Source organism: Ornithodoros turicata, chromosome 1, assembly GCF_037126465.1.
Source record: "Ornithodoros turicata isolate Travis chromosome 1, ASM3712646v1, whole genome shotgun sequence".
In the NCBI taxonomy this organism is placed as follows: domain Eukaryota; kingdom Metazoa; phylum Arthropoda; class Arachnida; order Ixodida; family Argasidae; genus Ornithodoros; species Ornithodoros turicata.
In genome coordinates this window covers 235438106-235449553 of record NC_088201.1, presented here as the reverse complement: position 1 = coordinate 235449553, position 11448 = coordinate 235438106, and positions in this window count along the sequence as shown.

Sequence of the window (11448 nt, the reverse complement as noted above, 5' to 3'; positions counted from 1 at the left end):
CTTTTCTAAAACTTCGACTTAATTTAGAGCACAATAGCTTCGGTCAATTTATTTCCCTTTGCCTCCTGATGGTCTGATCCAAATTTGACTTCAATGGTACTCATATTTATCTTTCAGTGAAGATAGGACACACCTCTATCGTTCTCCAATGCCCATTCCGTTCATTTTGTCCAGTCTTTTCTAAAGCTTCAACTTAATTTAGAGCAAAATAGCTTCTGTCAATTTATTTCCCTTTGCCTCCTGATGTTCGGACCCAAATTGGACTTCAGTGGTACTCATATTTATCTTTCAGTCAAGATAAGACACACCTCTATAGCTCTGCGATGCCCATTCCCGTTCATTTTGTCCAGTCTTTTCTAAAACTTCAACTTAATTTAGAGCAAAATAGCTTCTGTCAATTTATTTCCCTTTGCCTCCTGATAGTCTGACCCAAATTTGACTTCAATGGTACTCATATTTATCTTTCAGTGAAGATAGGACACACCTCTATCGTTCTACGATGCCCATTCCGTTGATTTTGTCCAGTCTTTTCTAAAACTTCAACTTAATTTAGAGCAAAATAGCTTCTGTCAATTTATTTCCCTTTGCCTCCTGATGTTCCGACCCAAATTTGACTTCAATGGCATTCATATTTATCCCTGACTCAAGATATGACACACCTCTATCGTTCTCCGGTGCCCATTCCGTTCATTTTGTCCAGTCTTTTCTTAAACTTCAACTTAATTTAGAGCAAAATACCTTCTGTCAATTTATTTCCCTTTGCCTCCTGATGTTCTGACCGAAATTTGACTTCAATGGTACTCATATTTATCTTTCAGTCAAGATAGGACACACCTCTATAGCTCTGCGATGCCCATTCCGTTCATTTTGTCCAGTCTTTTCTAAAACTTCAACTTAATTTAGAGCAAAATAGCTTCAGTCAATTTATTTCCCTTTGCCTCTTGATGGTCTGACCCAAATTTGACTTCAATGGTACTCATATTTATATTTCAGTCAAGATATGACACACCTCTATAGCTCTGCGATGCCAATTCCGTTCATTTTGTCCAGTCTTTTCTTAAACTTCAACTTAATTTAGAGCAAAATACCTTCTGTCAATTTATTTCCCTTTGCCTCCTGATGTTCTGACCGAAATTTGACTTCAATGGTACTCATATTTATCTTTCAGTCAAGATAGGACACACCTCTATAGCTCTGCGATGCCCATTCCGTTCATTTTGTCCAGTCTTTTCTAAAACTTCAACTTAATTTAGAGCAAAATAGCTTCAGTCAATTTATTTCCCTTTGCCTCTTGATGGTCTGACCCAAATTTGACTTCAATGGTACTCATATTTATATTTCAGTCAAGATATGACACACCTCTATAGCTCTGCGATGCCAATTCCGTTCATTTTGTCCAGTCTTTTCTAAAACTTCAACTTAATTTAGAGCAAAATAGCTTCTGTCAATTTATTTCCCTTTGCCTCCTGATGGCTTGACCCAAATTTGACTTCAATGGTACTCATGTTTATCTTTCAGTCAAGATATGACACACCTCTATAGCTCTGCGATGCCAATTCCGTTCATTTTGTCCAGTGTTTTCTAAAACTTCAACTTAATTTAGAGCAAAATAGCTTCTGTCAATTTATTTCCCTTTGCCTCTTGATGGTCTGACCCAAATTTGACTTCAATGGTACTCATATTTATCTTTCAGTCAAGATAGGACACACCTCTATAGCTCTGCGATTCCAATTCCGTTCATTTTGTCCAGTCTTTTCTAAAACTTCAACTTAATTTAGAGCAAAATAGCTTCTGTCAATTTATTTCCCTTTGCCTCCTGATGGCTTGACCCAAATTTGACTTCAATGGTACTCATGTTTATCTTTCAGTCAAGATATGACACACCTCTATAGCTCTGCGATGCCAATTCCGTTCATTTTGTCCAGTGTTTTCTAAAACTTCAACTTAATTTAGAGCAAAATAGCTTCTGTAAATTTATTTCCCTTTGCCTCCTGATAGTCTGACCCAAATTTGACTTCAATGGTACTCATATTTATCTTTCAGTGAAGATAGGACACACCTCTATCGTTCTCCGATGCCCATTCCGTTGATTTTGTCCAGTCTTTTCTAAAACTTCAACTTAATTTAGAGCAAAATAGCTTCTGTCAATTTATTTCCCTTTGCCTCCTGATGTTCCGACCCAAATTTGACTTCAATGGCATTCATATTTATCCCTGACTCAAGATATGACACACCTCTATCGTTCTCCGGTGCCCATTCCGTTCATTTTGTCCAGTCTTTTCTTAAACTTCAACTTAATTTAGAGCAAAATAGCTTCTGTAAATTTATTTCCCTTTGCCTCCTGATGTTCTGACCGAAATTTGACTTCAATGGTACTCATATTTATCTTTCAGTCAAGATAGGACACACCTCTATAGCTCTGCGATGCCCATTCCGTTCATTTTGTCCAGTCTTTTCTAAAACTTCAACTTAATTTAGAGCAAAATAGCTTCTGTCAATTTATTTCCCTTTGCCTCTTGATGGTCTGACCCAAATTTGACTTCAATGGTACTCATATTTATATTTCAGTCAAGATAGGACACACCTCTATAGCTCTGCGATGCCCATTCCGTTCATTTTGTCCAGTCTTTTCTAAAACTTCAACTTAATTTAGAGCAAAATAGCTTCTGTCAATTTATTTCCCTTTGCCTCTTGATGGTCTGACCCAAATTTGACTTCAATGGTACTCATATTTATATTTCAGTCAAGATAGGACACACCTCTATAGCTCTGCGATTCCAATTCCGTTCATTTTGTCCAGTCTTTTCTAAAACTTCAACTTAATTTAGAGCAAAATAGCTTCTGTCAATTTATTTCCCTTTGCCTCTTGATGGTCTGACCCAAATTTGACTTCAATGGTACTCATATTTATATTTCAGTCAAGATAGGACACACCTCTATAGCTCTGCGATTCCAATTCCGTTCATTTTGTCCAGTCTTTTCTAAAACTTCAACTTAATTTAGAGCAAAATAGCTTCTGTCAATTTATTTCCCTTTGCCTCCTGATAGTCTGACCCAAATTTGACTTCAATGGTACTCATATTTATCTTTCAGTGAAGATAGGACACACCTCTATCGTTCTCCGATGCCCATTCCGTTGATTTTGTCCAGTCTTTTCTAAAACTTCAACTTAATTTAGAGCAAAATAGCTTCTGTCAATTTATTTCCCTTTGCCTCCTGATGTTCCGACCCAAATTTGACTTCAATGGCATTCATATTTATCCCTGACTCAAGATATGACACACCTCTATCGTTCTCCGGTGCCCATTCCGTTCATTTTGTCCAGTCTTTTCTTAAACTTCAACTTAATTTAGAGCAAAATAGCTTCTGTAAATTTATTTCCCTTTGCCTCCTGATGTTCTGACCGAAATTTGACTTCAATGGTACTCATATTTATCTTTCAGTCAAGATAGGACACACCTCTATAGCTCTGCGATGCCCATTCCGTTCATTTTGTCCAGTCTTTTCTAAAACTTCAACTTAATTTAGAGCAAAATAGCTTCTGTCAATTTATTTCCCTTTGCCTCTTGATGGTCTGACCCAAATTTGACTTCAATGGTACTCATATTTATATTTCAGTCAAGATAGGACACACCTCTATAGCTCTGCGATGCCCATTCCGTTCATTTTGTCCAGTCTTTTCTAAAACTTCAACTTAATTTAGAGCAAAATAGCTTCTGTCAATTTATTTCCCTTTGCCTCCTGATGGCTTGACCCAAATTTGACTTCAATGGTACTCATATTTATCTTTCAGTCAAGATATGACACACCTCTATAGCTCTGCGATGCCAATTCCGTTCATTTTGTCCAGTCTTTTCTAAAACTTCAACTTAATTTAGATCAAAATAGCTTCTGTCAATTTATTTCCCTTTGCCTCCTGATGGTCTGACCCAAATTTGACTTCAATGGTACTGATATTTATCTTTCAGTCAAGGTATGACACACCTCTATAGCTCTGCGATGCCCATTCCGTTCACTTTGTCCAGTCTTTTCTAAAACTTCAACTTAATTTAGAGCAAAATAGCTTCTGTCAATTTATTTCCCTTTGCCTCCTGATGGCTTGACCCAAATTTGACTTCAATGGTACTCATATTTATCTTTCAGTCAAGATATGACACACCTCTATAGCTCTGCGATGCCCATTCCGTTCACTTTGTCCAGTCTTTTCTAAAACTTCAACTTAATTTAAAGCAAAATAGCTTCTGATTTCCCTTTGCCTGTTGATGGTCTGACCCAAATTTGACTTCAATGGTACTCATATTTATCTTTGTCAAGATAGGACACACCTCTATAGCTCTGCGATGCCCATTCCGTTCATTTTGTCCAGTCTTTTCTAAAACTTCAACTTAATTTAGAGCAAAATAGCTTCTGTCAATTTATTTCCCTTTGCCTCCTGATGGTCTGACCCAAATTTGACTTCAATGGTACTCATACTTATTTTTCAGTCAACATAAGACACACCTCCATAGCTCTGCGATGCCCATTCCGTTCATTTTGTCCAGTCTTTTCTAAAACTTCAACTTAATTTAGAGCAAAATAGCTTCTGTCAATTTATTTCCCTTTGCCTCCTGATGGTCTGACCCAAATTTGACTTCAATGGTACTCATATTTATCTTTCAGTCAAGATAGGACACACCTCTATAGCTCTGCGATGCCCATTCCGTTCATTTTGTCCAGTCTTTTCTAAAACTTCAACTTAATTTAGAGCAAAATAGCTTCTGTCAATTTATTTCCCTTTGCCTCCTGATTGTCTGACCCAAATTTGACTTCAATTGTACTCATATTTATCTTTCAGTGAAGATAGGACACACCTCTATCGTTCTCCAATGCCCATTCCGTTCATTTTGTCCAGTCTTTTCTAAAACTTCAACTTAATTTAGAGCAAAATAGCTTCTGTCAATTTATTTCCCTTTGCCTCCTGATGTTCGGACCCAAATTGGACTTCAGTGGTACTCATATTTATCTTTCAGTCAAGATAAGACACACCTCTATAGCTCTGCGATGCCCATTCCGTTCATTTTGTCCAGTCTTTTCTAAAACTTCAACTTAATCTAGAGCAAAATAGCCTCTGTCAATTTATTTCCCTTTGCCTCCTGATGTTCTGACCGAAATTTGACTTCAATGGCACTCATATTTATCTTTCAGTGAAGATAGGACACACCTCTATCGTTCTCCGATGCCCGTTCCGTTCATTTTGTCCAGTCTTTTCTAAAACTTCAACTTAATTTAGAGCAAAATAGCCTCTGTCAATTTATTTCCCTTTGCCTCCTGATGTTCTGACCGAAATTTGACTTCAATGGCACTCATATTTATCTTTCAGTGAAGATAGGACACACCTCTATCGTTCTCCGATGCCCATTCCGTTCATTTTGTCCAGTCTTTTCTAAAACTTCAACTTAATTTAGAGCAAAATAGCTTCTGTCAATTTATTTCCCTTTGCCTCCTGATGTTCGGACCCAAATTGGACTTCAGTGGTACTCATATTTATCTTTCAGTCAAGATAAGACACACCTCTATAGCTCTGCGATGCCCATTCCGTTCATTTTGTCCAGTCTTTTCTAAAACTTCAACTTAATCTAGAGCAAAATAGCCTCTGTCAATTTATTTCCCTTTGCCTCCTGATGTTCTGACCGAAATTTGACTTCAATGGCACTCATATTTATCTTTCAGTGAAGATAGGACACACCTCTATCGTTCTCCGATGCCCGTTCCGTTCATTTTGTCCAGTCTTTTCTAAAACTTCAACTTAATTTAGAGCAAAATAGCCTCTGTCAATTTATTTCCCTTTGCCTCCTGATGTTCTGACCGAAATTTGACTTCAATGGCACTCATATTTATCTTTCAGTGAAGATAGGACACACCTCTATCGTTCTCCGATGCCCATTCGGTTCATTTTGTCCAGTCTTTTCAAAACTTCAACTTATTTTAGAGCAAAATAACTTCTACCATCCTATTTCCCTTTGTCTCCTGATGTTCTGACCCAAATTTAATTCCAATGGCGCTCATATTTATCCCTCACTCAAGATATGACACACCTCTATTGCTCTGTGACGCACATTCTGCTCACGTTGTCTAGTATTTTCTAAACTTCAACTTATTTTAGAGCAAAATAACTTCTACCATCCTATTTCCCTTTGTCTCCTGATGTTCTGACCCAAATTTAATTCCAATGGCGCTCATATTTATCCCTCACTCAAGATATGACACACCTCTATTGCTCTGTGACGCACATTCTGCTCACGTTGTCTAGTATTTTCTAAACTTCAACTTATTTTAGAGCAAAATAACTTCTACCATCCTATTTCCCTTTGTCTCCTGATGTTCTGACCCAAATTTAATTCCAATGGCGCTCATATTTATCCCTCACTCAAGATATGACACACCTCTATTGCTCTGTGACGCACATTCTGCTCACGTTGTCTAGTATTTTCTAAACTTCAACTTATTTTAGAGCAAAATAACTTCTACCATCCTATTTCCCTTTGTCTCCTGATGTTCTGACCCAAATTTAATTCCAATGGCGCTCATATTTATCCCTCACTCAAGATATGACACACCTCTATTGCTCTGTGACGCACATTCTGCTCACGTTGTCTAGTATTTTCTAAACTTCAACTTATTTTAGAGCAAAATAACTTCTACCATCCTATTTCCCTTTGTCTCCTGATGTTCTGACCCAAATTTAATTCCAATGGCGCTCATATTTATCCCTCACTCAAGATATGACACACCTCTATTGCTCTGTGACGCACATTCTGCTCACGTTGTCTAGTATTTTCTAAACTTCAACTTATTTTAGAGCAAAATAACTTCTACCATCCTATTTCCCTTTGTCTCCTGATGTTCTGACCCAAATTTAATTCCAATGGCGCTCATATTTATCCCTCACTCAAGATATGACACACCTCTATTGCTCTGTGACGCACATTCTGCTCACGTTGTCTAGTATTTTCTAAACTTCAACTTATTTTAGAGCAAAATAACTTCTACCATCCTATTTCCCTTTGTCTCCTGATGTTCTGACCCAAATTTAATTCCAATGGCGCTCATATTTATCCCTCACTCAAGATATGACACACCTCTATTGCTCTGTGACGCACATTCTGCTCACGTTGTCTAGTATTTTCTAAACTTCAACTTATTTTAGAGCAAAAGAACTTCTGCCATCCTATTTCCTTTTGCCTCCTGACATTCTGAACTAAATTTGACTTCAATGGCACTCATATTTATCCCTCGGTCAAGATTGGGCACATCTCTATCGCTCTCGAGTGCCCATTCCGTTCACTTTGTCCAGTCTTTTCTAAACTTCAAATTACTTTGAAGCAAAATAACTTCTTTCACCCATTTACCTTTGCCACCTGATGTTCTGTCCCAAATCTGAGTTGAATGCTACTCATATTTATCCCTCAGTCAAGATTGGGCACAGCTCTGTCGCCCTCGGATGCCCATTCTGTTCACTTTATCCAGTCTTTCCTAAACTTCAACTTCCTTCAGAGCAAAATAACTTCTGCCATCCTATTTCCCTTTGCCTCCTGGTGTTCCGACCCAAATTTGACTTTAGTGGCCCCCTTGTTTTAGCCTTTTTTTACCAACTAGTGGGCCCTCTGTCTTTAAACTGTGGTACATGTACCTTGTGTTCTCAGTAGACGTGTTACAATTTCTCCAAGTTTTATTTTTCTTTCCTTATTACCTTTTTTGTTGCTTTTTTATCCATTTTAAGAATGTACCACTTTTGCAAAACTCCTAATAACCGATAGCCCTTTCTCAGCTCCTGTAGAATGTAGGCCAAAAGCGAGTACTGTCTTTGTTTATCTTTTCTCAAACCCCAGCAGTGTAATATTTCTTCATGTGGTCTTCTTTACCATGTTCGCTCACCTGAGATCTCTCAACGTTTTTTTCTCTCTGGTAATACTCATACTGTACATCGCTTTCTTATTGTATGTCCTCTGATGTACAGTAGTATAAATATCTCTCCGAAGTGTTCAATGAATCGCACCTGATGAAGAATGGGCTTGTTTTTCAGTAAAATTATTGTTTCAACCTCTTTAAATACTTTTGTTTCTGGATTGTCAAACAACATCCTGTCTTTAAAACGGGCATGCGCACCAGATGATAACTTTGAACGTCAACTGCTACCAGGCTGCAATATATCTTACTACAGTTATTATACCTATAAGCGTCGTTCCCGCGGTGATATGGGGGCACCCATTTGGGGATACTGGAGTGGGAATTGTCTATAATAAAAAAAAGGAAACGCAAGGAAGAAAACCCATACGCCTTTGTGGCTTATGCCTTAAAACGTAATGTCAGAATAATTACATAACTTCTTTAAAGTAATGTCATTAATGATGCACTATTACCCACGATAAAGTAATGTAATGCATTAGGTTTTTTACACAGGGTGTTCCACCGAAAAAGGGCCAGGGGCTAAAGAAAAAACGGAGTGCTCTACATAAATGGAACCATCTGTACGTGTTTCCAGTAGTGTGGTCTATCCAAAAATATTTTTTCATCGCCTCTTGTCAATGAATTATACCGGTAATTAATTTTCTAACTTTTTAGCAATTTGTTCTAATGAGAACATCACATCTCTTCGGTCACCTGATACCAAAGCCGCTTTCGGAACAAAAATCCGTTCGACAGATCGTTCACAAAAATTCGTGAAGGAACACCTTTTTTCATTCAAATTTCATTCATTGTGCACCTCTACAGACGCGTCTTTCCTTCACCTCCAATGTGAGATGGTGAAAGAGCACAGCCCTTTTTTTGTTTTGTTTTGTTTGTTCCTCGTGGCATTCTCTGCAAGGAACAAACAAAAGCCCCTCTTACCTTGACCACGTCTGGAAATCAGCGTCTCGCGTCATTCGAAAAAGTAACGTGCAGAGCGTCAACAAAGACAAGACAATGACTGTGCTCAAACTGGTGTCACAGACGTGAAAAACAAAAATATTGCGAAGAAAATGCTACGCGAAAAACCCAAACTTGCCCCCGTCTTAAAGTAGGCCCACTTTACCCTGTGCCCAGGCGTCAGAAAGACAATAAATACCGAAATTCTTCCTTCCTTCCTTTATTGCTTGGAAGATCAGGGTGGTTGCAGCGCTCTATAAGCGAAGAAGCCTCTGGTATATCTGTGGAAAACGTCGCTCCAGATGACCGTTCTTGACTCCTCGGTCCGCTCCTGGGTCTTGCCGCCCGTTGCACGATATTTTTTTCTTACAGGGTCCACCACAACGTCTTCTGAAGAATTGATATAACAGGAACAGTTTATTCCGTTTCTTTCTTCTAGGAGATGTCCTTCGTTCTGCCATTCGTTCCACGACATGGTCTGCGCTGACATCATTGTCACATTCATTGTCCGATTGCGAAATGTCTATCACGATTCGTGTCCTTGGCCTTTCTTCCAAGTAGATGATACAGTCTTTGGCCTCGCCATTCGTTCCACCACATGGTCCGCGCTGACATCATTGTCAGACTTCTTGTCCAACTGCGAAGTGTCTATCACGATCCGTGACCTGTGCACCGCCATGTCTCTTGAAGAACTGACAGAGTACAATGCGTCCTTTTGGTCTCAGTTTCCGTGACTGAATCTCCAACGACTGTGTCGACGAGAGGAATATTTCATGGGCCTTCTGAATGTAGATGACGACTTCGATGACTTCGACGATTTTCTATTTTCGATTGCAGTTTTCTCTGGCCCGCGACCCCATCCGCCTGCGCAGAGTCTTCTTTTATAATATCTGCGCAGGCGGTAAAGACGTTCCATTTTCTGCTCCAACGTGGCTGGCGACTTTGCAACTTTGGATGCCAGACCACGCGGAGCTTGTGTAGATGACCTCGGATTCCAGTGTTGCAATATGTTGAAACACAATATATGCTGCTGGCGACGTAGATGTATACAGGCGTCTTTGATCAGTAGTAGAGTAGATGTACACATATTTTGCTCCATTGGAAGTAGATATGCAGATGACGACAATCTTGCATTTGGTGGCGGCATTCAGAGCCTCGTTGGCCGGGTTCGCCGTGGTGTTTCGAACCCGTTACCAGCTCCCACCACGGGGAGGAGAGGTTGAATGCCGCAGTTGTTGGGAGCCAATGAATCCGAGGTCGTGATGGGGTCCGGGGACAGGCAAGTGGGTCGAAGTCAGAAAAAAGGAAAATCCGGAAGGCCTCACAGCGCGCGGAGATGTTTGAAGAGGACCTCTACGAGGTCCTTGGGCATGGCGGTTGATGAATTGGCGGGCGAGAGAATGGCGATGGCGATGGAACGGATGAGGCGCGTAGTGTCGTCGGCCGTGAGATGTCGTCGGTGATGGGAGACGACGTACCTGACGCAGTCGAGGCACTCGTCCTGCAGGCACAGATTGTCCTGCAGGACGTCGCACAGGAGGTTGATGACGGCGGAGAGGTAGCCGTCGACGCCTCGGCAGATGGCGAGTTCCTTCCGGAGGTTCCCGAACGCCCCCGGAAGACGGGAAGCGATGCGGCGGTAGTGAAAGACCATCATGATGGGGACGGCATCCGGTGTCGGCAAGCGGCCGAACAAGAGGACAGACAGGAAGGAAAGGAAGCGGGACATCGTGAGCGAGAGTGTCAGCGAGTCAAGTTGAACGGGTAAATCGAAATGTGAAATTGTGGTCGCCCTTCTCGTCTTTGGTGAAACGGTGGTTCGGTACTTCACCTTTTGGGTGAGCGACAGTCCAACTGAATTAGGAGAACATAATTACGAGGAAAATGTGTTATTGTTCGACATGAACGCCGGGTTAGGACAGTGCGGTGTAGATAACGTCCGTCGACGGTGCTTCACTGCGCTTCAGATACAAGTGTATATAAGGAGTCCGTATGACATGGTCGCTGTATTCTAGTAGGTCGTGGATGCGAGCCCACTTTGGCGTCCTGGAATGCAGGATTCTTGAACGTGCGCGGAGCGCCACCGCCTAGCGAGTCCGTGGAGTAACGAGGCATCGTACCTACAGTCATGGCTTCCGAAGTGATTCGTGGTCGGTGGAAGATTCTGGACGGTGAAGGGCCGAGTTAACCTGAACATGGTGTTTTCCTTGTTCGTGTCACCAAATGTAGAGGAGATGGACTTCTTCCACACGAGTACTGACCGGCGGTAATTCAGTGTCAGATCGGGCAGGCGTGCTTGGCCTCGCGCTAGGGCGATGCTGGATGAACTGGCAGTAGCGCGCGCCAGCAAATGTACGTCTTCGTCGTCTTCCACGGTCCACCACATCTGCCTGTGGCGCAGTAAACAGATACATGTTCCAAGCTCCTTGAAATCATCACAATAATACAAGGAACTACAAGGAACGTACGCTGTTCACGTGTGATACGACGCCTCCCAGTGAACCGCGAATATCCGGGAGACGTCCAAAATGTGTCGCAGACATCCAAGACATCAAAACATCC